Consider the following 25740-nt stretch of genomic DNA (forward strand, 5'->3'; position numbering starts at 1 on the left):
CTGCTCTATCTATCCCATCTGAGCCAATCTGCCTTTGATCCCCTTTCTCCTACAGACTTTCACTCATGTTGGTGATCAGCAAACTACCCTACATACTCAACTTCTTCTTGGAATAGCTCCGCCACTTTCCCATTTGATTGAAATCTGATTACCTCTTGAGAACAAAGCATCCCTGGATAGGCTTTCTGTTACAAGCTGTTCTTGTCTTAAGTCTCATGTTGTGGTGGGTGGGTTGTCCTCCCTGTTTCTCATTGCCATGTCCACCCCATTGCACCTTCACCCTCTTACAAACCCCCTATTCTGTTAGGCTATGCCATCTAACTATTTTTTTTCTTTTTTTTTTTTTTGCCACACTGCATGGCTTGCAGGATCTTAGTTCCCTGACCAGGGATGGAACCCTGGCAGTGAGAGCACAGAATCCTAACCACTGGACCACCAGGGAATTCCTGTCTTTCTAAATTTTAGAATGATCTTGTCAATTTCTACTATGAACAGCTACTGGAAATGGGACTTGTATGGCATTAAATTTATAGATCTGTTTAAGGAGAATGGATGTCTTAAGAATATTAAATCTTTAATGATCATGGTATATCTCTTCATTCATTAGATTGCTCATAATTTCTCTCTCATGTGTTTTGATTTTCAATGTGGAGGTTTTCCACAGCTCCCATTATATTTATTGCAAACTATTTTATATTTTGATGCTAATTATAAGTAATATTGTTGGTGGGAATGTAAATTGATACAGCCACTATGGAGAACAGTATGGAGGTTCCTTAAAAAACTAAAAATAGAACTACCATATGACCCAGCAATCCCACTACTGGGCATATACCCTGAGAAAACCATAATTCAAAAAGAGTCATGTACCACAATGTTCATTGCAGCACTATCTACAATAGCCAGGTCATGGAAGCAACCTAAGGGTCCACTGACAGATGAATGGATAAAGAAGATGTGGCACATATATACAATGGAATATTACTCAGCCATAAAAAGAAACGAAATTGAGTTATTTGCAGTGAGGTGGATGGACCTAGAGTCTGTCATACAGAGTGAAGTAAGTCAGAAAGAGAAAAACAAATACTGTATGCTAACACATATATATGGAATCTAAAAAAAAAAAAGAAAAAAAAAGGTTCTGAAGAACCTAGGGGCAGGACAGGAATAAAGACACACATGTAGAGAATGGACTTGAGGACACGAGGAGTGGGAAAGGTAAGCTGGGATGAAGTTAGAGAGTGGCATGGACATATATACACTACCAAATGTAAAATAGATAGCTAGTGGGAAGCAGCCACATAGCACAGGGAGATCAGCTTGGTGCTCTGTGACCACCTAGAGGGGTGGGATAGGGAGAGTGGGAGAGAGACGCAAGAGGGAGGGGATATGGGGATATATGTATGTGTATAGCTAATTCACTTTGTTATAAAGCAGAAACTAACACACCACTGTAAAGCAATTATACTCCAATAAATATATTAATAAATAAATAAAATTCACTTCCCCAGTTACTCGTTGCTAATATTTAGAAATGTATTCTTTTTTTTTTTTTTTTTTTTTTTTTTTTTTTGCGGTACGTGGGCCTCTCACTGTTGTGGCCTCTCCCGTTTCAGAGCATAGGCTCCGGATGCGCAGGCTCACTGGCCATGGCTCACGGGCCCAGCTGCTCCGCGGCATGTGGGATCTTCCCAGACCCACATCTTCCCGGACGGCACGAACCCGTGTCCCCTGCATCGGCAGGCGGACTCTCAACCACTGCGCCACCAGGGAAGCCCAAGAAATGTATTCTTTTGTATATTGAACTTGCACCCTGCAAAACTGCCTAACTCACATATTAGTTCTGGGAGCTTATTTATAAATTCCTTAAAATATTCTACATTAATATCATATCCTTAGTGAGCAAAAATACTTTTATTATTTAAACATTTCTCTTTTTAACTGGTATTAAAAACTATAAATGCCCCTTTAAGGACTGCATTAGTTATATCCCTAAATTGTTGATATGTTGTGTTTTTCTTAACATTTAGTTGAAAATAATTTCTATGTGCTTTGTGTTTTCCTCTTTAATATATAAAGAAATGAGTTGCTACTTTGAAAATATTTGTAACGTTTTCTAGATGTCTTACTGTTTTTTAATTTATGATCTAAAACTATTGTGGTCAGGAAACACACTCTGTACTACTTCAACCCTTTGAAATCCAGATACTCATTTTATGGCTCAGCATTGAGTCTATCATTGAGCACTGAGACTCTTCCAGTGCACTTGAGAAACATATACATCCTGCAGTTATTGGATTAGTGCCGCTTGTTTAAATGTCAATTATGTCAGAATCATTCATATGTTGTTCAAATCATCTCTAGTATTTACTGAAATTTGTCTGATTTTCCTATCAATTACTTAAAGAAAAATATTGAAATCTCCAACTATGACTAAGTTTTAGGGTATTTCTCCCGTACTTCTGCCAAATTTTTCTTCATGCGTATTGAATCTGTTATTAGCTGCTTTCATGTTTAGGATGAATTTACACCTAACATTGTAAAGTGATCTACTTTATCTCTGGTAGTACTTTTTATCTTGAATTTTATTTTGTTCCGATATTAACATAGCCACACCAGTTTCCATATGCATATATTTGCATCATTTAAATCCATTTGTTTTCCACCTGTCTGAGTTTTCATGGGTTGAATGTTTCTGTCATTAACAGCCTAGAGTCATCTCCAGTCTAGCAACTGCTGCTTTTTGCTTGGAGTGTTTAGTTCCATTATATTTAATATAAAATTAAATTACTATACACATGTTTATTTATTTTTTATGTCCTTTTTTTTTTTATTTTTATTTTATATTGGAGTAGAGTTGATTAACAATGTTGTATTACTTTCAGGTATACAATAAAGTGATTCAGTTATACATATACCTGTATCTATTCTTTTTCAAATTATTTTCACATTTAGATTATTACAGGGAGTATTGAGCAGAGCTCCCTGTGCTATACAGTAGGTCCTTGTTGGTTATCAGTGTGCATGTCAATCCCAAACTCCCAATCTTCCCCTCCCCCACACCCTTCCCCCTGGTAACTGTAAGTTTGTTCTTGAAGTCTGTAGGTCTGTTTCTGTTTTGTAAATAAGTTCATTTGTATCATTTTTTTAAAAGATTCCACATACAAATGATATCATATGATATTTGTCTTTCTCTGACTTACTTCACTTAGTATGACAATCTCCAGGTCCATCCATGTTCCTGCAAATGGCATTCTTTCATTCTTTTTTATGGCTGAGTAATATTCCAGTGTATACAGGTACCACATCTTCTATATCAATTCTTCTGTCAATGGACATTTAGGTTGCCTCTATGTCTTAGCTATTGTAAACAGTGCTACAATGAACATTGGAGTGCATGTATCCTTTTGAACCATGTTTTTCTCTGGATATATGCCCAGGAGTGGGATTGCTAGATCATATGGTAGTTCTATTTTTAGTTTCTTAAGGCACCTCCATACTGTTCTCCACAGTGGCTGTACCAATTTACATTCCCACCAGCTGTGTAGGAGGGTTCCCTTTTCTCCACACCCTCGCCAGCATTTATTGTTTGTAGACTTTTTGATGATGGCCATTCTGACTGGTATGAGATGATATCTCATTGTAGTTTTATTTGCATTTTTCTAATAATTAGCAATGTTGAGCATCTTTTCATGTGCCTCTTGGCCATCTGACTATATATACATGTTTAGATCTACCACCTTTCTGTTTATATTCTCTAGCACCCTCTTTTTGTTTTTCCTATCTTCCTACATATCCCATAAGTTTTTAAGAGTCAGTGGCCTCAAGTGCTTTCACATTGCTGTGCAACCTTCACCACCATCCATTTCCAGAATTTGTTTCATCTTTTCAAACTAAAACTCTGTATGTGTATGTATGTGTATATATATATCTTTTGTTGATTTTTTTGGTATTATAATATGTATTTTCACGTTTCACAGTTTAACTTGAATTAATTATATGTGACTTCACATATAATAACCTTGTAGCAGTATAATTTCATTTATGACTTCCATTCATTTGTTATTATTGTCATACATTATTTTCACTTTAATGAATTGACTTTAAAAGAAATTAACACTTTTATATTGACTCATATATTTATTATTTCTGGTTCTCTTCAATTTTCCCTATAGCTCCAAATTACCATATTGCATTATATCCCTTAAGTCTGAAGAATTTCAGGTCTTCTTGTAGTGTTTCTCTGCTACAAAAATTTTTTTGTTCTTTTTATCTGAAGATGTCTTTATTTTGTCTTCACTTTTGAAATATATTATTATATGTATGAAATGCTAGACTGACAATGTTTTATTTTTTTCTCTCAGAATTTTTAAGGTGTCAATTCATTCTCTTTTAAACTCATTTTTGTATGATCAAATGCCAGCCTAAATTGTTATTATTATTCTCTTGTATATAATGTCCTGGTTTTTTTTCTGGCTTTTAAGATTTTTTTCCTTTCTTTGAGAGCCAAATCCTATGCAGTTTCTTCCTGCTTTTGACCACTTTCTAGTGTCTCAAAATCATTGTTTTCTAGTTTTCATCACTGTTATCATCTGGACATTTGGTCTTATACAAGGTACTCTATCATTACTAGAAAACAGGATCCAAGTTTGTCTGTTCCTAATATTTACCACTTATTTGTATTTCTGGTAAGCTTCATTCTTTTCCGTGGACTCATGCTTTTGTCGTATCATTTTCATTCTGACTAAAAACATCTTTAATATTTCTTTTAAAGCAGTTGAGCTAGAATGCTCTCAGCTTTCCTTGTTTGTAAATGTAGTTCACCTTTATTTTCAAAGATGTCTTCACTGGGTATTGAATTTTCAGTCGACAAAACTATTTTCTTTCAGCACTTCAGAGACGTGGTTTCATTATGGTCTGGATCGCAAATCTTTAGACAAGTTGGTGGACATTCTTATGTTCATTCCTCTCAATGTAATGTGACTTTTTCTCTTGTTGAACTTAAGAATTTTACGTTCATCATTGGCTTTTAGGAATTTGACTGTGATGTGCTTTGGTGTGGTTTTGTGTTTAAACTTCTTTTTTTCATCTTCTTGGATATGTCTGTTTATAGTTAAAAAAATTTTTTTTAAACCTTCAGCCATTATGTCTTCAAATAATTTTTCTGTACCTTTCTCTATTCTCATTTTAAGATTTGTATGTTAGACAGTTTGATGTGGTCCAACAGGTCACTTTGTCACTGTGCATTTTGTTTTCTTTTGTTTTCCTCTCTGTGCTTAAGTTTGATAGTATCTATTCCTTGAATTCAAGTTCTTTGATCTTTTTTTTCCTCTCCCCACTCCCATGGTATTTAATCTATTACTAATTCCAACAGGGAATTTTTTTTTTGTTTTAGTATTCATGATGCTTTATTTTTCATCTCTAGAATTCCCATTTGTTTCTTTGTCTATATCTTGCATTTCCCTCAATATCATACCCATGTTGTCTGGGAAGTTACAGAGCACACAGAATGGATTTATAAGAGCTATTGTCAAATCGTGGTCTGGAAATTTAATCATTTCACTAATTTCTGGGTTTGTTCCTATTTATTTATCTTCCTTCAGCTTTTGTGTCACATTTTCTTGCTTCTTGAGATGATAGAAAATTTTCAATGGATTTGGACATGGTGAACTTTATATCATAAAGTGATGGATTTTATAGGGTTCTTTTAAAGAGTGTTGGACTTTATCACTTGTGGAATAGATAGATCTTCAAGTGAGTCATTTTTTAAAAATGAATTTTGAATTTGGGGATAGAGTAATTCTAGGGCTAGTTATTATCCATTAATATTAATCCAGACAGATAATATATTTTTAATATTGTTAATATATTATCTGTCTGGATTATCCACTAAAAGCACACATGTTCAGTACGTTTTCTTCATTCTGGCTGACTAGAACTTGAATATCTCCCATCCTTTTGTCAACACTGGAACCTTTTCAACTTACAGCACCCATTCATTCTTTAGGCTTTTGGAGTGTTACATTTTGCAGGCATGTCTTACTATCCACAAGAGACTAAATGATGCCTCTATGTAAATATTTTTTTTTCTTCCAAATGGAAAACATGGCTCTAGCACCATATACTGAATGACACTTTTCTTTTTTCTTTCTTTCTTTCTTTTTTTTTTTTTTAACCACTGATATAAATACTTTTGGTATTTCCTAAGCCATGGTACACATCAGGGTCTGATTTTGTAATTTTTATATTCCATCTCTTTCTGTCTATATTCTAATACTAAAAACACATCATTTTACATACTATAGCTCTGAAATATTTTTAATATCCATGAGATGTAATTCCTTTCTAATTCTTCTTTTTAAAAATAACATAATCAGTATTGCATAATTAATCTTCCAGATGAATTTTAGAATAGTTCTAAGGTCTTCACCTATTTCCTTTGGAATCTATAGTAGAAATCCTTGTTTCTAAAATTTAAGAAAGACTTGACAGCTTTAAAACATTAAAATATTTTTCCATTAAAATTTTTTTATCTGTTAGGTTTTTTTTTTTTTTTTTTTTTTTGCTGTATGCAGGCCTCTCACTGTTGTGGCCTCTCCCATTGTGGAGCACAGGCTCCGGACGCACAGGCTCAGCGGCCTTGGCTCATGGGCCCAGCCACTCCGCGGCACGTGGGATCTTCCCAGACCGGGGCACGAGCCCGTGTCCCCTGCATCAGCAGGCAGACTCTCAACGACTGCGCCACCAGGGAAGCCCTATCTTTTAGGTTTTTTGTTTTTCCTCTGTCTCTTAATATTATTTTAGAGTATCTGCTTTTTTCTTGTTATATTTATTCTTATATCTTTCAGTGCTCATATGTGCCTATCACAATTATAAATGTGTTCCTTTCTTCAATTTTATTTTCTCTTTATTACTTTTATATATGAATGATTGATTCTATATGTAAATTTAAATGTATATAGTTTATTAATATAGTTTACTGATATATTACCATTTATTAATTTTGGAATAAATTAATGAATGAATCTAAATTAAATAATAAGAGAATTATCTTAAGCTCTATTGAAGAAATTGAATGATGATCTACCCAAATAACAACATATTTTCATGCCTCTCATGACAACATTTCTTGTTAGCATGCTTTTTAAAACAGAATACTTTTACATTACTTACCCCATTTGATCTTTAATTTTTTTGGAGATATGAAATCTGAGATTCATAAAAGTGACAGAACTTACTCAGGAGCCCACAGTGACAAAAGGCTGAACTTGGATTCATATCAAGTTCTCCTAAGCCCAGACTCAGTGCCCATTCTCACATACATACTCAACTATTCCTCATCAGATGTCTGACTCCTTTGAAGATTTATCCCAGAAATATCCAACTAGAAATTGGAATAATGCATTTGAGCTCTCTTTGAGATTATGCCAATGATTTTTTTCATATGTGGAGCAAAGACAGTCTTGAAAGTGCTAGCTGAGTTGATATTCAGCCCCTAGAGAGAAAAAAAGAAGGATCTGGGATTATAGTGAGATGGAGTATGACAGACCCACATAAACTGGTAGAGATAAGATGCATCTCATGTGTCCAAGTGTATTGAAGGACCTGTCACTCACATGTTGGTTTCTGAGGTAGAGGTAAGTTAATTCAAGTTAATATGCAAAAATGTTTCTAATAACAACCTGTCAAGAGTGTAGGGGGACATATCAGGAGAGAGAAATGAGAAGAGAAAAGGAATACTAGAAAAGAAATGAGAAATCAGCCAAGGGAACAGAACAATTCTCCACTATAATCATAAGAGAGGTGACTAGCATTACTTTCTCACTAGCAATTCATCTTAGAGTTAATAACGTTCTGTATTTGAGAAGTTGAACTATAAAACCACATATAAGTGGGTTCAGATCCTGCGTAAACTACTTAGCGTTTCTAAAAGCATCAGTTTCTTTTTCTTTAAGGTGGAAAGAATGATGTCTAATTGAAAGGCTGTAGGGAATTCTCTGCTGGCTCAGTGGTTAAGAATCCACCTGCCAATGCAGGGGACACAGGTTCAATCCCTGGTCTGGGAAGATGCCACATGCCACAGAGCAACTAAGCCTGCAGCCACAACTACTGAGCCCACGAGCTGCAACTACTGAAGCCCGCGTGCTCTAGGGCTGGTGTGCCACAACTACTGAGCCCATGTGCTGCAACTACTGAAGCCCGCACGCCTACAGCTCATGCTCTGCAACAAGAGAAGCCACTGCAATGAGAAGCCCGTGCACCGCAATGAAGAGTAGGCCCCGCTCACCACAACTAGAGAAAGCCCACGCTCAGCAACAAACATCCAACGCTGCCAAAAAAAATTTTTTTAATTAAAAAAAAATTGAGGGGCTGTGAGGATTACCTGAGATAATACACACATCTGAAACATGTATAAAAATACTACTATATGCTCTTTAAGGGAGTGGAGTAGTAGATGTTATCTATATAATTTATCTATAATGAGTAAGTACTAAATTATTTTATAAAAAAGATATGATGGCCTTAAACTTAAATGGATAGACAATATAATAATAAATGATAATGACCAAGGGTATATGAGGACTCCATTCATTCATTCAACAAATGTTTTTCAGTTACCTATTCTGTGCTCTTCACTTTTAAAGTTATATAGAAAAAAAAAACATTAAATATTTGACACAAATAACTAATAATCTTAAAAGTATAACACTTGAATTGAGTTTGAATGAACTGGAAGTTAAGCTTATGTATAAGAAGGCTCAGGAGCAAGTGGTTAGCTTCAAATAATTCAAGGAAGGATAGTGCTGTTTTTGGAATGTCCCATAGGCATACAAGCCTATGAATTTTAATTCAAAATTTTTTTTAAGTTAGAGCTGTCCAAAGATGAAATAACAATAATACTAGTATATGACTAGAATGACTACATGCCAAGATCTCTGCTGGGTAAGAGGTTGGCATTATATCATTTGATCCTCAAAATAACCCTGTGAGATAGGCATTATTTTTCTCACTAAAACCAGGGAGGAAACTGAGATTCAGAGATGCTATATAGCTTTCTCAGTGACACAGAGCTAATTATCACAGAGCCAGCATTCACAGTTATCTTAACTTATCAAGCTCTTAATTTCCAATTTATGCATTCTCATTTGGAAAGATGAGCAACATGTCACTCAGGTTTTGGAGTATAGTTTTCAAAGACCTCTTGACCACCTAGGATGGCGTGGATGACTGAAAATGAGGAAAGAAAATAGGTATTAAGGCTCCTTCCAAGCCTAATCTAAAGATGTTATGCCTTAAAACACATAACTTAGTATCATTTAATGCTATATGAACTTAGGAAAGCAATTTTACCTTCCTGAGACTAATCATTCATCTGTAAAATGGGAATAATATTGGTACCTGACTCTAGGATTGTTTAAATAAATACATGGGCAATGATTATTAAGTATTCATATGTATTTAATGATTGGCTTGTGCTGGAGGGAGCTCTGACTCACCGTGAATACCAGGTGTTTGAACACAATGAACACTCAGGAAATGCTAGTTTGTTACATGTTTACTATTAGAAAATTCATGTCATAAGTATAGCAAAGTAAAAAATAAATCTATTAAAATGTGTAGGAAAAGGTTTACAGCAAGGAACCCAGAGCCATGTTTTCATGGTCTCCATAAATATAAAATGATTGTGTTTGAATGCATACCATCAATGGGGGAAAAATCTCATTAGAATTATTAATCATTGCAGGATTTGAACCAGGACTAACAGACAGGAGAAAGACTAATGCAGTGATGTCATAAATTGATCAATTATGTTATCTGGAAAGTATATATGAAGCAACCATTTCACTCACAAGTATATGGTCATTTGATTTTTTCAAAATATGGCACACTGCAATTCAATTTAGGGAATGTGGTCTTTCAAAAAAGTGGTAGGTGGGGGCTTCCCTGGTGGCGCAGTGGTTGAGGGTCCGCCTGCCGATGCAGGGGACACAGGTTCGTGCCCTGGTCTGGGAGGATCCCACATGCCGCGGAGTGGCTGGGCCCGTGAGCCATGGCTGCTGGGCCTGCCGTGTCCGTAGCCTGTGCTCTGCAGCGGGAGAGGCCACAGCAGTGAGAGGCCCGCGTACAGCAAAAAAAAAAAGTGGTAGGTGGGACTTCCCTGGTGGCGCAGCGGTTAAGAATCCACCTGTCAATGCAGGGGACACTGGTTCAATCCCTGGTCTGGGAAGATCCCACATGCCGCGGAGCAACTAAGCCTGCGAGCCACAACTACTGAGCGCATGTGCCACAACTACTGAAGCCCACATGCCTAGAGCCCGTGCTCTGCAACAAGAGAAGCCACCACAATGAGAAGCATGTGCACCGTGACAGAGTACCCACACTCGCCGCAATTAGAGAAAGCCTGCACACAGCAACGAAGACCCAACGCAGCCAGAAATAAAATAAATACATTTTTTAAAAAGGGGTAGGTGAGCAATTAGATATCTATAGAGAAATAATTGAACCTTGACCTCTACCTCTATTAGGTACAAAATTAATTTGACATAAATCCTAGGCCTAAATGTGAAAGGCATAAGATTCTAGAAAAAGATGTAGGATATTTTTAAAATCAATATTGAGTGGGCAAAAATGTCCTAAATAGGACTCAAGAATGACTGACCATAAAAGAAAAATATTTTCAAGATTAAAAATATCTGTTTATCAAACAACATCCTTAAGCAAGTAGAAAGACAAGTCACAGACTAGAAGTAAATACTTGCAATACATATATCTAACAAAGGATTCATACCTGTTATGTAACAGACTCCTACAAATCAAGAATAAAGCTAAAAATCCAACTAAAAAAATAAACAAATGACGTGAAAAAGCACTACACAAAACAAGATATATGAAAGCCGATAAACATGCAAAGGGATTTATGATCATTAGCTAACAGGAAAGTACAAATCAATCCACAATGAGATACCTCTTTACCACCAGAAAGATACCTCTTATCAGGGGTAATGACTAATTTTTTTAAAAATGGGCAATATGAAGTGTGGGTTAGGATGAGAAACAACTAGAACTCTCATATTGCTGGTGGGAGTGTAAATGGTAAAACTACTTTGGAAAACTGACGGCAGTTTCTACTAAAGTTAAACACAAATGTCCCTTATACCTAAGTATTTCCACTCCGGTATATACCCTACAGAAATGAGTGCGGGTGTCCACACAAGATTGTGCAAAAATGTTTGTAGGTTTATTCATAACAAACAAAATCTTTAAAAAACCCAAATGCCCTTTAACAGCACAACGAATAAATGAATTTGATAATTCATATAAGTATATGAATTGTCATATACTTATATGAAGAAATATATAGGGAGAGCAATAAAACAAACTGTTGGTAACAGAGATAAAACCCAAAAACATGTTGAGTGAAAGAAGACAGACAAAAGAATAGCACATATAATGTAGATTTCATGTGACTTCAGAAAAGAAATCAAATTGAAGACAGAAATAATTTATTTACAATTAAGTTAGAAGTTAAAATACTGGCTACCTCTTATGGTAGGCAGAACAAGGGCTCTCCAACAATATTCACATGCTAATCCCAGAACCTGTGGATGTGTCAGGTTACATGGCAACGGAGAGTTAAAGTTGCTGATGGAATTATGGTCAATAATCAACTGATCTTAAAATAAAGAGATTACCCTGGATTATCTGGATAGGCCTGATGTAACCACAAAGGTCCCTATAAATGGAAGAGAGAGGCAGAAGAGATTCAGAGAAAGAGCTGTGACAATGGAGACACTGCCAGAGAGATGAGATGTAGCTGGCTTTAAGATAGAAGGAGGCCATGCCCCGAGGCACATGGCAGCTTCTAGAACCTGGAAAAAGCAAAGAAACAGATTCGCCACAAAGGCCTTCAGAAAGGAATGTAGCTCTGCCGACACCTTGAGCTTAGTCTGGTGAGACTCGTGTTGAACTTCTGACTGTAAAACAGTAACTGTACATTGTTTAAGTCACTAAGTTTGAGCTAATTTTTTAATGGCAGCAGTAAGATACCAAATAGACCAGAAAGGGTCACAAAGGAACCATGGGGTGTTGCAAATTCTATTTTGATAGTGGATGGGCATACAGGTATACCTCAATGTAAAAAACCCTTAAGCTGTGTAAGTATGATCAGTGACCCTTATGCCTACATTCTATGCATGATACCCCTCAATTTAATAAAAAAATCAGTCATCAACAGGCAAAATTTTTTCTAACTGACATTAACTTATGTTGCCAAAATTTGGGGAAACAGTCACTTTAACTTCTGAATTGAAGTTTGAATTTGTTCAGTCATTTAGCTGGTTAGTTGCATAGTAAAGCTGAAGATTTCTCTTCAACTTCTCTCTTCTCTAGGTAACACCCCTTAGAGAAATTATTTCATTTATATCCAAAAGACAGATATACAAGAATGTTCACTGAAATACTGTTTGTAAAGGTGAAAAAAGGAAAACAAATTACTCATCAAGAAGGGAATGAATTTGTAAATTTTGGTGTGTTTTAATGAATAAAACGGACCTTCATGTATCACAACAGGAAAGGAAACTCTCAGTATATAAAGTTGAATGAGACACAGGCATTATTCAGTGTGATATGTATATAATTTATTAGCACTTATCAAAACATGTAAAGCACACTATCCATTGTTAGACACATATGTAGTAAAAATGTAAAACCATGTGCATGAAGAAAACATATACATTCAAATTAAGGTTGAACTCTGAAGAAGAAGAGAAGAAAATGAGATGGAAGAAGGTAATGAAGGGAATTTCAAATGGATGTTGGATCTTTTCTTAAAAAGGGTCCCTAACCCCAACCCCAGGAGAGAATGGTGTAGAGAGCTTTGGAAAAGAGAAGAGAGGTCTTTCCCTGCAATAAGAAATATTAAGTCTAAAGATACCTATAAGAGTGGTTCTCAACCAGAGGTGATTTAGAAATATCAGGAGACATTTTAGTGATATCTGGAGACACTTTGTAATATCTGGAGACATTTTTTTTTTTTTGCAGTACGCGGGCCTCTCACTGTTGTGGCCTCTCCCGTTGCAGAGCACAGGCTCTGGACGCGCAGGCTCAGTGGCCATGGCTCATGGGCCCAGCCGCTCCGCGGCATGTGGGATCTTCCCGGACCGGAGCACGAGCCCATGTCCCCTGCATCGGCAGGCGGACTCTCAACCACTGCGCCACCAGGGAAGCCCGGGAGACATTTTTTATTGTCATGACTAGAGGGACACGTTATTGTCACCTTGTTGATAGAGGCCAGGGATGCTGATAAACAGCCTACAGTGCAAAACACAGTTCCACACAGAAAACAATCATCCAGCCCAAAATAATGCCAAGGTTTTAAAAAATCTGCTCTAAATTTTTTCTAGTAGTAACTATCATGGATGAGACAACTTCTGAAGGTACATTCTGGCCTTTTTGTATAAGGCTAATATTTATGACTTACTTTTTGGAGTGGGGTTGCTAAAATGGACAGGATAAGAGGGACTGGCAGTTGTGGAACAGAGAAACTATTTGGAATAACTGTTTAGGAAAATGAACCACACACTGTTGGTGGGAATGTAAATTGATACAGCCACTATAGAGAACAGTATGGAGGTTCCTTAAGAAACTAAAAATAGAACTACCATACAACCCAGCAATCCCCCTACTGGGCATATACCCTGAGAAAAACATCATTCAAAAAGAGTCATGTGCCACAATGTTCATTGCAGCTCTAATTACAATAGCCAGGACATGGAAGCAACCTAAGTGTCCATCAACAGATGAATGGATAAAGAAGATATGACACACATATACAATGGAATATTACTAAGCCATAAAAAGAAACAAAACTGAGTTATTTGTAGTGAGGTGAATGAACTTAGAGTCTGTCATACAGAGTGAAAGTCAGAAAGAGAAAAACAAATACCGTATGCCAACACATATATATGGAAACTAAAAAAAAAAAAGGTTCTGGAGGACCTAGGGTCAGGACAGGAATAAAGACACAGATGTAGAGAATGGACTTGAGGTCACGGGGAGGGGGAAGGGTAAGCTGGGATGAAGAGAGTGGCATGGACATATATACACTACCAAATATAAAATAGAAAGCTAGTGGGAAGCAGCCACATGGCACAGGGAGGTCATCTCGGTTCTTTGTGACCACCTAGAGGGGTGGGATGGGAGGCTGAGAGGGAGTCGCAAGAGGGAGGAGACATGGGGATGTAGGTATATGTATGGCTGATTTTCACTTTGTTATAGAGCAGAAGCTGACACACCATTGTAAAGCAATTATACTCCAATAAAGATGTTAAAAAAAAAAAAAGAAAGAAAATGAACCGCAGTGTCAATAAGGGGTAAGTAGTTGAAGTGACAGCAGTGGGCAGAGGGCCTAGGTAGCTCAGTATACTCATCTGGGTCCACCTAATGGTGTCAGGTTGTGATTCATTAACCACACTAGATGTACAATCAACGCCGAGGACTCAGCACACGCTACCAGAATTACTGTTGCCTTTAAGTAGCCTGTAGAGTGAAGTCAGAAGTGTGAGTAGATGGGTAAGCACTTATTCGGTACTATGAAGATTTGAGTTCTAGTCTGAGTAGACCCAAGAATTCTGTTTGCTGAATTCAGAATTGTACTGTCAATTTATAACTCAGCCTTCTTTTTCAATACTTTAAAAGATGAGTGTGGTGAATTGGATGATTTGATGGGTGATGCAAAGAGCTATCCAGATCCCTCCCACATCAGAAATAAAGGACTTATTCTCCATCTTACGGAGGACAGAAGACAGTCCTCAGCTCCCAGGACCTTTGGGAATTGCCTCAGCTGAAGACAACTTCCTCCCCGAAGGCTGCACTCGCTTCCTGGAATAGCCTACAGCCAATGACTGACTGACTCGCAGGAGTGGAAAGTCCTGGCTCTCTTGCTCCAACTCAAGACAGATCTAAAGTTCATACTATCGTTAGAATGTCCCACGGTGTTGGCTAAGGTGTCCTATTGAGCCTGAACCATGGGTTGACTTTCCCCTCTTCCCAATCCCAAGCCTATTGCCTCTTCTTGTCTTCCACAGTTGCTGATACCAGGAGACTTTCTAATTAACCTTGTCCATGCTAATCTCCGTCTCAGAGTCTGCTCCCTGGGGAACCCAACCTGTAACAGATTACCTTCAGGCTCTCTTCCATTTATCACATTTCATAATCCCATGCCTCTATCTCTGGTCTTAATGTAAAATCTCCCACAGCAAGTACATGTTTAAGTGTGTGTGTGTATATATGTGTGTGCATGTATACATAACAATCATCACAGATAACCCTTATCCACACCATCTTTTGAAAATAAAACAGCCATAATTTTAATTCAAATAAATGTTTGCTGTACGCTTTGGCAAAAGATCACCTATACTAACTAAAAATACTATGTGGTCACACTTCACCACCAGCAAGTCAATAGAGGGGTTTTTCCCCTTAGTTGAGTACTTTACTGCCATTAACTCATTGCCAGTGCAATTGATACAATAGATCATTTAATTCTCCCTATTTTACAGATGGAGCATTTGAGGCTCAGATACGTTGAACGGCTGCTGATTTTGCACAGCAAATAACTAAAGCAGTCAGGACTAGTACTCAGTTGTTCTGAGTTTAACTCCACGGTTCCCTCTACCACATGGTAGACAAATAGGTTCAAAACTACTTAGGTAAATTCATAGATGATAGAATCACAGCCATTATCTTTCAGCTTGACTTCAAGGAGGACAATATCCTTTTTTAAAAAAGATTCTATTCCTCTTAAGATGCAAGAAAATTTGTACTCATCTGAATAATTTGGAATTAGAAGGGATCATAGAGGGTATTTAGTACAGAAAATGCACATAAGCTCATTCTCACATGCCAACTGCACTGTATTGGCAAGTGCTTGCTGGAGCATCATATGGAGGATATTAATGCCATCTCTGGCTCAGTGCAAAGAAGTGTGATGATTGATTAGTGATGCCTGCCATGAGCACAGTAATCAGCACTGGTGGCTTCAGTGCCATGGATCTGCAGTCCTGGACTTACTGTAACCCTTTCATTCTATGAATAGGGATACTTAACCCCAGACAGAGCAAAAGAGCAGACATTTCAATAAAAGTGTTTTATATATATCCATACTAGTGGTATGGTCAAGACTCAAGTCCAAGTCATCTGACTCTGAGAACAATGCCCTCTCCTTGTTACCTGTGCTGTTCAATACAATGTCCACTAGCCACATGTAGCTATTTAAACTTAATTACAATCAAATAAAATTTTTTAATTTAGTTTTTCAGTCATACAGATTATGTTCAATATGAGAGAGCACAGAGAACATTTCCAGCATCAGTGAAAGTTCTATTGGACACCATAGAAATGCCAATGGGACTCTGCAGTTATTCTTATGTTCATATATTTCCATGACTTAGTGAATACTCAACAAAAATTAAATGAGGGTGATAACTGATGTTAAGCGAAATTTAAAAGTCCTTTAGCTTATGCACAGGCACATTAAAATTATACATGCCCTGGGACAATTTTTGTCCAAGGCTAACATTTTGCCTTTTGAAAGTACATAGGGATAAAAGTTAGTTTTAAGCTTCATGTAGACCATATAGCTTGTAATGCATCGTGTGTCTTTCTGCTATAGACTCATGTTGTTAGAGTCTGAAGTGAAACCTCCACGGGAACTTCCCCAATGTAAGGAAAGTGCCAATCAACGTTACCTGAGGTAAAAGAACAATACATATTTACTGAATTAGTTTTTCCTTATTGATTTAAATATTGATCATAACTATCTGCATAGGAAACATTTCTATATATAAGGCCATACACATAGAAATTTCTGAGTAAGTTCAAACCTGCAATGTAAAGCACACTCTTCTTTGTTAGAGCCACGTTTAATGAGTAAGCACTGTTTACTTCCCATTATATAATTAATCCTCACAATGATCCTGAGAGGTAGAATTGTTTTTCTTTCACAGATTAAAAAAAAAAAATTAAGGTAATTTTTCCCAAGACACAGAAGTGGTAAATGTCATGGAATATGATCTCAGGTCTGTGTGTCTGCCTTCAAGCCTCATGGTATATGCCATGAGCATATTCTCATGCTTCTTTTCTGGTAGGATACCCTATAGGACAACTTGTTTAACCAATTCTTAGTCCTTAAGTAGTTCTGGAGAAAACTACCTTTGAAAATCACTGCTGGAGATACTAGCTATGGGATTTGGATGCATTATTAAAGCTATAAGGGACTCATCTTACAAAGCACCCTTTAAATTTGTCTGTATTGTCACCAAACACAAGGTAATAGATTAATTGTATGATGAAGGAAGCACTCAGATTAAGATGGAAAGAAAACTTAGTGTCCCAGAATCTGATTCAAACTCTGGTTCTTTCCCTAGCTGACCTGCATTGTTAAGGAAATCTTTTGCTTTCCCTAAACCTCAGTTATCTTCATACAAGCAAGACTATATATCATCAAGTTGTCTTGAGGGCTGAGAGTCTCTACGAAAGCACAAAACAGACTATATGGCATACTGTTGGTTTTTAATATATGTGTGCTCACATGCTGACCTGTGAGACAGATGATCTTTGGCTCTCGCCCCAACTTCAGAACTGATCTGAGTCCCAATACTACTGACTCTGGTCTCCTCATGCACACAGCATGGTGATAATTCCTACCCTACATTAGTGAGTTTTGTGAGGATCCAATGAGATGGTGTAAATGAGACCTGTAAATTAACAGAATTAAAGTGTGGCAATAACAGCTACCTTTATAAAGGCTTAACATTACCAGAACCTGTGTTAATCACTTTATGAGCATTATCTTGTTAAATCATCCTAATGGTCTTGTGGAATAGGCACTGGTATCATCTCCAATTTTTAGTTGAGAAAATTGAGTTAATATAGTTAGAAAGTAGTAAAGACAAGATTCTAAACCGAGCCAAGTGCATAGCCGGCACCCTTAACCATTATACTCTACAGCCTTCATTGCATGGGGAGGTGTGCATGAAGGTAAGTAGAACAAAGAAGCCTCAATTTTCTGCTGAACATTTTAAAGTATTATCCAGAGACAATGGGTCAGGCTACTTCAAGCCATGCTTCAACTTCCATACCAACCCCATCTCCCTTTCAGCATACAGGAGCTTGATTTCCTCATCCATCATTTCCTTTTTAATAACACCCTCCCATTCATCTACCCTTCCTTCTTCACACCCCCTGGCATGTTGACAGTGGCTGGAGTTTCCCATTAAAGCAGTCATTCTTGTAGAAAAAGGAGCTGACATGATTAATGTCAGTCAGTGACTAAAGGGAGCATCATGCCTCTCTGAACTCAGGTAATTGGGAGGATGGCATGTCCCAGAAATATCTGAAATGCTTTCCAAAAGTTTGCTGTAAAACTGAGAGATCAAATTTTACCATTGCAGGGTTTCTTTCACATACCTTTATGTTTAGGAAATCTATAATCAAGGAATGTTAAAATCAACGGTGGTGTTTGAAATTGTCTAGTCATTTAATATGCAGAAAAAAATTAGGTACAGAGAGGGAAAGTAACTTGCCCAAGGTCGCTCAGATATTTCAATTCAACAGGCAGGATAAGAACCTGTTTCTCATGACTTACACCATTGCCTCCCAGATTTTTCACTATAAATCTTACCCATCTGCCTCTACTGCCTTACTCTTCCATCTGCCTCTACTGGGACCAGTAATAAAGCTGAACTGACTTCCATAAGTGAGTTCTCTGTTTTCCCCTAGAGGGAAGCTCCTTGGGTATCTAGCTGATAGAATTTTTAATAAGTATCTCTCCTTTTAAAAACACCCACTTCTTTCTTTGCCCAACATCTTCCTGCTGGTCTCCCGTGAACAGACCATTCCAACTGATACCAGAGTCTCTCTCTCTGCTTCACTGCTCCACTGCATTTTTTTAAGCTTTATCCTTCCAAAGGCACAAGGCAGCAACATGCCCTGAATTTAGAATGGAAAGTGGGAACTATCTGGACAAAATGACAAGGACGGGGAAAAAAAGGCACTTCCACCATGCATACCTTTTCAGAGACAGAATGAAAAATCATCCTTGCATTCCCTGGGAATAAAATTCACAAAGTCGACAGAGTTCTTCAGGGTCCTTTCTGTCTGATAAGTTTAAATGTAGTCTTATCACATGAAGTGAAACTTAAAAATAAACAAACAGTTCCCAGAACTCCACGTTTGCCATATGCTTACCTACTGGATTGTGTGCGTTCAGGCTGAGCGAGCTGTTTGACCATGAACAAATCACTTAGCCTCTCTAGACCTTAGTATCCTCATCTGTACAATGTGGAGGAGTGACTTGATATTTTCTAACTTCCGTTGTGTCCTAATAACTTGAAACTGTATGTGCTAACTAAGGACTCAAGTGCTTAAAGGAGAAACAGGAGAGGAAAGGAAAGTTGGGGGCAGGAAGTGAAGGAGATACAAGGAGGAGAAGAAAAGACGTTAAGTCCACATTAATAGGTTAAAAGCCAAGGTAAAAGAGAGTAGGCACATGTCCCCTGTGCATTCTTTCATCATTCAAAGATGACTGGTTGTCTCTTATATAGCCCCAAGAGACTGAACTAGGGTCCGGGGTGGTTTAAGGGGACTTATTTTACATTGACATATGTGTGATTTTCTAGCTTTCATAGCTATCCAGGACATAAATTGGATGCTCCAAGAGATGAGGGGTCTTTTACCAGATATAGTCAGCAGGAACTTGGTGATTTCAAGAGTTGATTCTTAGTGCTATTCAGTGAAGGTGTAACTTAATAATTTATAAGTCTGCTAGTCTTTGATTCCAAAATATATATGATCCCCTAAGTCCATGATCCTCTAGATTCAGTAATAATGGTTCGACATGCTGGTATCCCACAGAGCATGTGCCCAAACCAAGTCAGTTTTCATTGTGTTTTGTTTTGTTTTCCCAACCCTTGACTAAGGAACAGCAGTGTGGATTTTCATAGTAGCTGCCTAAATCATGCTTGGTTCTGATTTCACCGTTGAAAATAGAATAATGTAACAATGAGTTAACCTTTAATAAAATGCTTAATAGGTACTCAATATATGACAATGCGTTGTCTATGAATTATGCAATTGATTACAATAACCCTTGAGATTGATGCCACTGTATTATCTCCATTTTATAGATGAGATCTCTGAACATTACAAAGGACACAGAGCTCAGTGGAGATGCAGTGAATGACAGAGGGCTCTACAAAAATCAGCTCTTTGTCTTATCACATTATATTCATAATATCTTTTATAAGAAGCACTGTGGTACAATAAAAATAAAAAAGCCTTAGACATGAATTTAAGTCTTAGTTCTGCCACTGAGAATCAACATTAATAGTTACTTTATCTGTCTTATATTCCTCATCTATGAAATGGGAATGATCATGACTTATTTATAAATATTGTAATAATTCATCAAGATAATGAATGTAAAAGTCAATGGAAAGCTTTAGACTACTATAACAAACTATTGATAATTTGTCACTGTTATATAATTACCATATACTTATGGCTCAAGATGCCTTATTCCATTTAACTTGACACATGTCCTCTGACTGCTCATGCTACTAAATCTCTTCTCTAAAGTCTTATAGATTTTTGAAATATGGTCAACGTGATATTTGTGAATGCACGTTCAAAGGCAGACTGTCCAGGTTCAAATCTCTTCTCCACAACTTGTCCACTCTATCTTGGTTAAATGACTTAATATCTAAAGTCACAAATTTTTGTTATTTCTATAATGAGAATAATGATTAAATCTATATTTAGAGTTCAAATGAAAATTATATAAGCAAAATGTTAAAATACTCTGTGGGATAGAGTAAATGTTCAATTGTGTTGATTATCACCACTGTAATCTGCAGCAGCATTTTTCAGGCATAGATTATAAAAGTAGTTTGGGCCCAATAATATACAGTCTATACAATCACGTCTCTGTCTCACACAAAGCATGACCCTTATAGGTGTGATCAGTAAAATTTTGCTTAAGCTTTTTTTTAACATCCCAATAAATTCTGCACCATAGAATCACAGAATACTAGAATCAGAAGGAATCTTATTCTTTTTTTTTTTGATTTTCAAATTGCATTTGAATTTCTTTACAGAAATATTACCTACAGTGCTTCCCTGGTGGCGCAGTGGTTAAGAATCTGCCTGCCAATGCAGGGGTCACAGGTTCGAGCCCTGGTCCAGGAAGATCCCACATGCCACGGAGCAGCAAAGCCCGTATGCCACAACTACTGAGCCTGTGCTCTAGAGCCCCCGAGCCACAACTACTGAGCCCATGTGCCGCAACTACTGAAGCCTGTGTGTCTAGAGCCTGTGCTCCACAACAAGAAAAGCCGCCACAATGAGAAGCCCATGCACCCCAACGAAGAGTAGCCCCCGCTCGCTGCAACTAGAGAAAGCCCGTGCAGCAGCGAAGACCGAACACAGCCAAAAATAAAATAAATAAATTTTAAATAAATAAATAAAAGAAATACTACGTACAACTTTTACCATTAAGGATGACCTTTGAGAACCTATAGATCCCAGAAATCCCCAAACTATTTGTATAACCTGTATACTCTTAAACTGAGTAAATGAAGAATTTCCATTGCTATTGTTTGTTTGTGTGCTTGGATGCGGGAAATAGCTCCAGAAACTCCAGTAACATTTATAGAACATTGCAGCTTCAATGAGTCCAGGACGGTGAATTTATTCTCTACAGTATCCTCACCAATTAGTTGTCACATTGACACGTGAACACCTTCAGTGACTGGAGATTCATCACCCTTCAAGGGATGAAGCTATTCTCTATTAGTCAAGGGCTATTAATCTGAGTACCACAGACCCCTTAGACCTTTTAATGAAATATTACATGCCACACTACATATACATTCATCTATACATATATGTATACATATGTGTATACATATGTATGAATGTATTATATACAGGATAGATAGAAGAAAAGATATAGATACATATTTACATATATAAAGCTATGGAGTGTGCATGTGTGTGTGTGTGTGTGTATGTGTGTAAAGAATGAGAAAGTGATATAGCTCCTCCTTTCTGACCTCTCAGACCACACCTGCATTTATTTCTGTACATCATATTTAAGACAGAAACAATCTAGAATCTGACTAGAGAACATGGATCAAAATATTTAGGAGACTTGAACTGAGCCCTGTTATATAACAGATAATAAAATTAGATAACATTTATAATATACTTACTATGTACCAAGCTCTTTTCATGGATTAAATCACTGAAAGATATTGAGTATATGTTGAATATATAGACTAGGTATATAAAACGTCTATATCTCTATATATGTGTGTGTATACATATACATATGTACTTATATTTATACTATGAGTTTTAGAGTCTTAACTGGTTCTATAACCCTTAAATGATTAAGGCCATTATTTTAAATAATCTAATATTTGTAAAATACATAAAATAAATGCACATACACATCTGTGGGCATATGGGAGATACTATTACTATTATGATTGATTACTATAACTTTGTAGTAAGTTTGAAATTGGGAACTGTGAGTCCTTCAATATTTTTCTTCTTCTTCAAGGTTTTTGTGGTTGTTTCGGGCCCCTTGTATTTCTATATAAATTTGAAGATCAGCTTTTTCATTTCTTCATAAAGGGCTGTTGAAATTTTCACATGAATTGCATCAAATCTGTAGACCACTTTGGGTAATACTGAGATGTTAACAATATTCAGTCTTCTTACACATGAACACAGTTATATTTACATTCATTTGGGTTTTGTTTAATTTCCTTCAGCAAGGTTTTGTAGCTTTCAGTATAGAAGTCTTTCACCTTTTTGGTTAAATTTATTCCCAGGCATTTTATTCTTTTAGATGTTATTATAAATGAAATTAGTTACTTAATTTCTTCTTTGAATTGCTCATTCCTGATGTTCAGAAACACAATTGATTTTTGCATGTTGATCTTGTACTCTGTAACTTCGCTGAAATTGTTTATAGTAGTTATATAGTTCTAGTAGTTTCCTTATGAATTCTTTGGTATTTTTCAAATATAGGATCATGTCATCTGTGAATAGAGATAGTTTTACTTTTTTCTTTCCAATATGAATGCCTTTGGTTTATTTATTTATTCCTTGCCTAACTGCTCTGCCTAGAACTTCCAATATAATGTTATATAGAAGTGGTAAAGTGGGTGTCCTTGTCTTGTTCCTGATCTTAGGGGGAATGTTTTCAATCTTTCATCATTAAGTATGATGTTAGCTGTGGTTTGTAAAAAATGCCTTTATCCTGTTGAGGAAGTCCCCTTATATTCCTAGTTTTCAGAGTGTTTTTATTACGAGAAAATGTTAGATTTTGTCAAATGCCTTTTCTGTTTCAATTGAGATAATCATATTTTCCTCTCTTTCTAATAATGTGATATATTACATTGATTTATTTTCTTATATTGAACCACTTTTGCATTACTGAAATAAATCCCATCTTGGTCACGGGGATAATCTTTTTGATAAGCTGTTGGATTTGATTTGCTAGTATTTTGTGAGAATTTTTGTATCTATAGTAATAAGAAATATTGGTCTGTACTTACCTTTTCTTGTGATATCTTTATCTAGCTTTGGTATCATAGTAATGCTCGTCTTATAATGAGTTAGGAAGTTTTCCCTCCTCTTTCTTTTCCTGCTTTTGGAAGAGTATGTGAAGGACCGGTATTAATTATTTAAATGTTTGGTAGAATTCATCATTAAAGCCATTGGATCCTGGACTTTGTTCCAAAGTTTTGAATACTGATTCAATCTCTTTAGGTGTTATAAATCTGTTGAGATTTTCTATATCTTTTTTAATCCATTTAGGTCATTTGCATATTTCTAGAAGTCTGTCTGTTTCATCTAGGGTATCTGATTTGTTGGCATATAATTGCTCATGGTATTGTCTTATAATCCCTTATGGTTTGTAATAATATCCCACTTTTATTCTGATTTTAGTTATTTGCTTTTCTTTCCCTCTCTCTCTCTCTCTCTCTCTCTCTCTCTCGTGCACGCGCACGCGCTCTCTATCTCTGTCAGTCTAAGTAAAACTTTGCCAATTTTGTTGATCTTTTCAAAGAACCAAATTTTGGTATTATTGTTTTTCTATTCTCTATTTTATTTATCTCTGCTATAATATTTATTATTTTCTTCCTTCTACTAGCTTTAGGTTTAGTTTGCTTTTCTTTTGCTAGTTCCTCAAAGTGTAAATTTAGGTCATTGATTGTGAGATTTTTTTTTCTTTTTTAAAATAAGTATTTATAGGTATACATTTTGCTCTGAGCACTGCCTTTGCTGAATCCTATAGGTTGGTATCTCTTTATACATATTTTTATTTTTATACACAATTTTCCTAATTTTCTTTATTTCTTTGTCTATGTTTTCCCTTAGATCTTTGAGCATATTTAGATAACTGTTTCTTTGTTTAGTAAATCCTATGTCTGGGCTTCCTCAGCAATGGTTTCAGCAAATTTATTTTGTTTCTTTCAATGGGCTATACTCTCCTGTTTTTGTTTTTTTTTACATGCCTTTTGATTTTTTGAAAACTGAACATTTGAATATTATAATGTGGCAACTCTGAAAATCAGATGCCATTTTCCTGAGTTTCCTGTTTTTATTTTTCTTTGTTGGCTGTGAAAGTCTATAACAATCCATTATTTAGTGACTTTTCCAAACTATTCTTACAAAGATTGTATTCCTTGTCATGTGTGGTCATTTAAGTCTCTATTTCTTTAGTTCATGTTCAGCTATTAATTTGACAGAGATTTCCTTGAAAGCCGCGAGTTTAAAAAAATCAAAAACAAAAAAGAAGCATACATACACAAAATAAACAAAACCAAATACCTTTGCTAATTGGTTCTCCTGGGGCACGAATAGCCAGTGACTTGCACTGAGCCTAGGGATCAGTCTAAGCTGAAATCTCAGGCTCTTCTCAGGTCTTTGAGCATGCATGTTGTCCTGGAGATGCATGTGGCTTTCTACATCCCTCCATAGGGATGGGTGTCATTAAATGTCTTAATTTCCCAAAAAACTCCTCCAGGTTTTCTTTCTGGGCATTAGGCAGTCTATCATTTGTCTCTATCAGAATTTTTTTGCCCAGGAACCTGTTGGTTGTGAGTTCACCTTGCAGCATTTTCTGGCAATGTTCACACTTTTCTGGCCTGAGGTTCATGTTAAGCACAACAAAGATGAGCACCTTAGTGTCAGTCCTTCAGTGGCCTCCAGACATTTTATTTTAACCCAGTTTCCATTTCTAGCCACAGTCTTAGCTTTTTGAATGCTGCCTACAGATACTGTACAGATATTTCATAAGAGCATATGGGTGGGGAAATTGGACAAAATTGGGCCTTTAAGTTGAAGGCAGTACTGAGCTTGTCAGTTGGTCATATAACCTTGAGCTCATTATGTGCAAAAGAAGAAGATCCTAGCAGTCAATATTTACAAAGAATACTCTGGGAATTTTTTTCTTTTAATAACATGGCCAACTAATGTTGACAGCAATGTATACCTTTCTCCTATCTTGAAGACTTCTAAGACATAAATGCATTATTAATTCTAAGAATCTGTGTGGTACATATATAATTATATGTAGCATTGTGCAAATGTATTTGCTTACCGAATTTTATCTCTTCTTTCTCACACCTCAAAGACTTTATTTAGAACTTCTTAGGGGAAAAA

The sequence above is a fragment of the Lagenorhynchus albirostris genome, chromosome 7, assembly GCF_949774975.1.
Source record: "Lagenorhynchus albirostris chromosome 7, mLagAlb1.1, whole genome shotgun sequence".
Classification (NCBI taxonomy): domain Eukaryota; kingdom Metazoa; phylum Chordata; class Mammalia; order Artiodactyla; family Delphinidae; genus Lagenorhynchus; species Lagenorhynchus albirostris.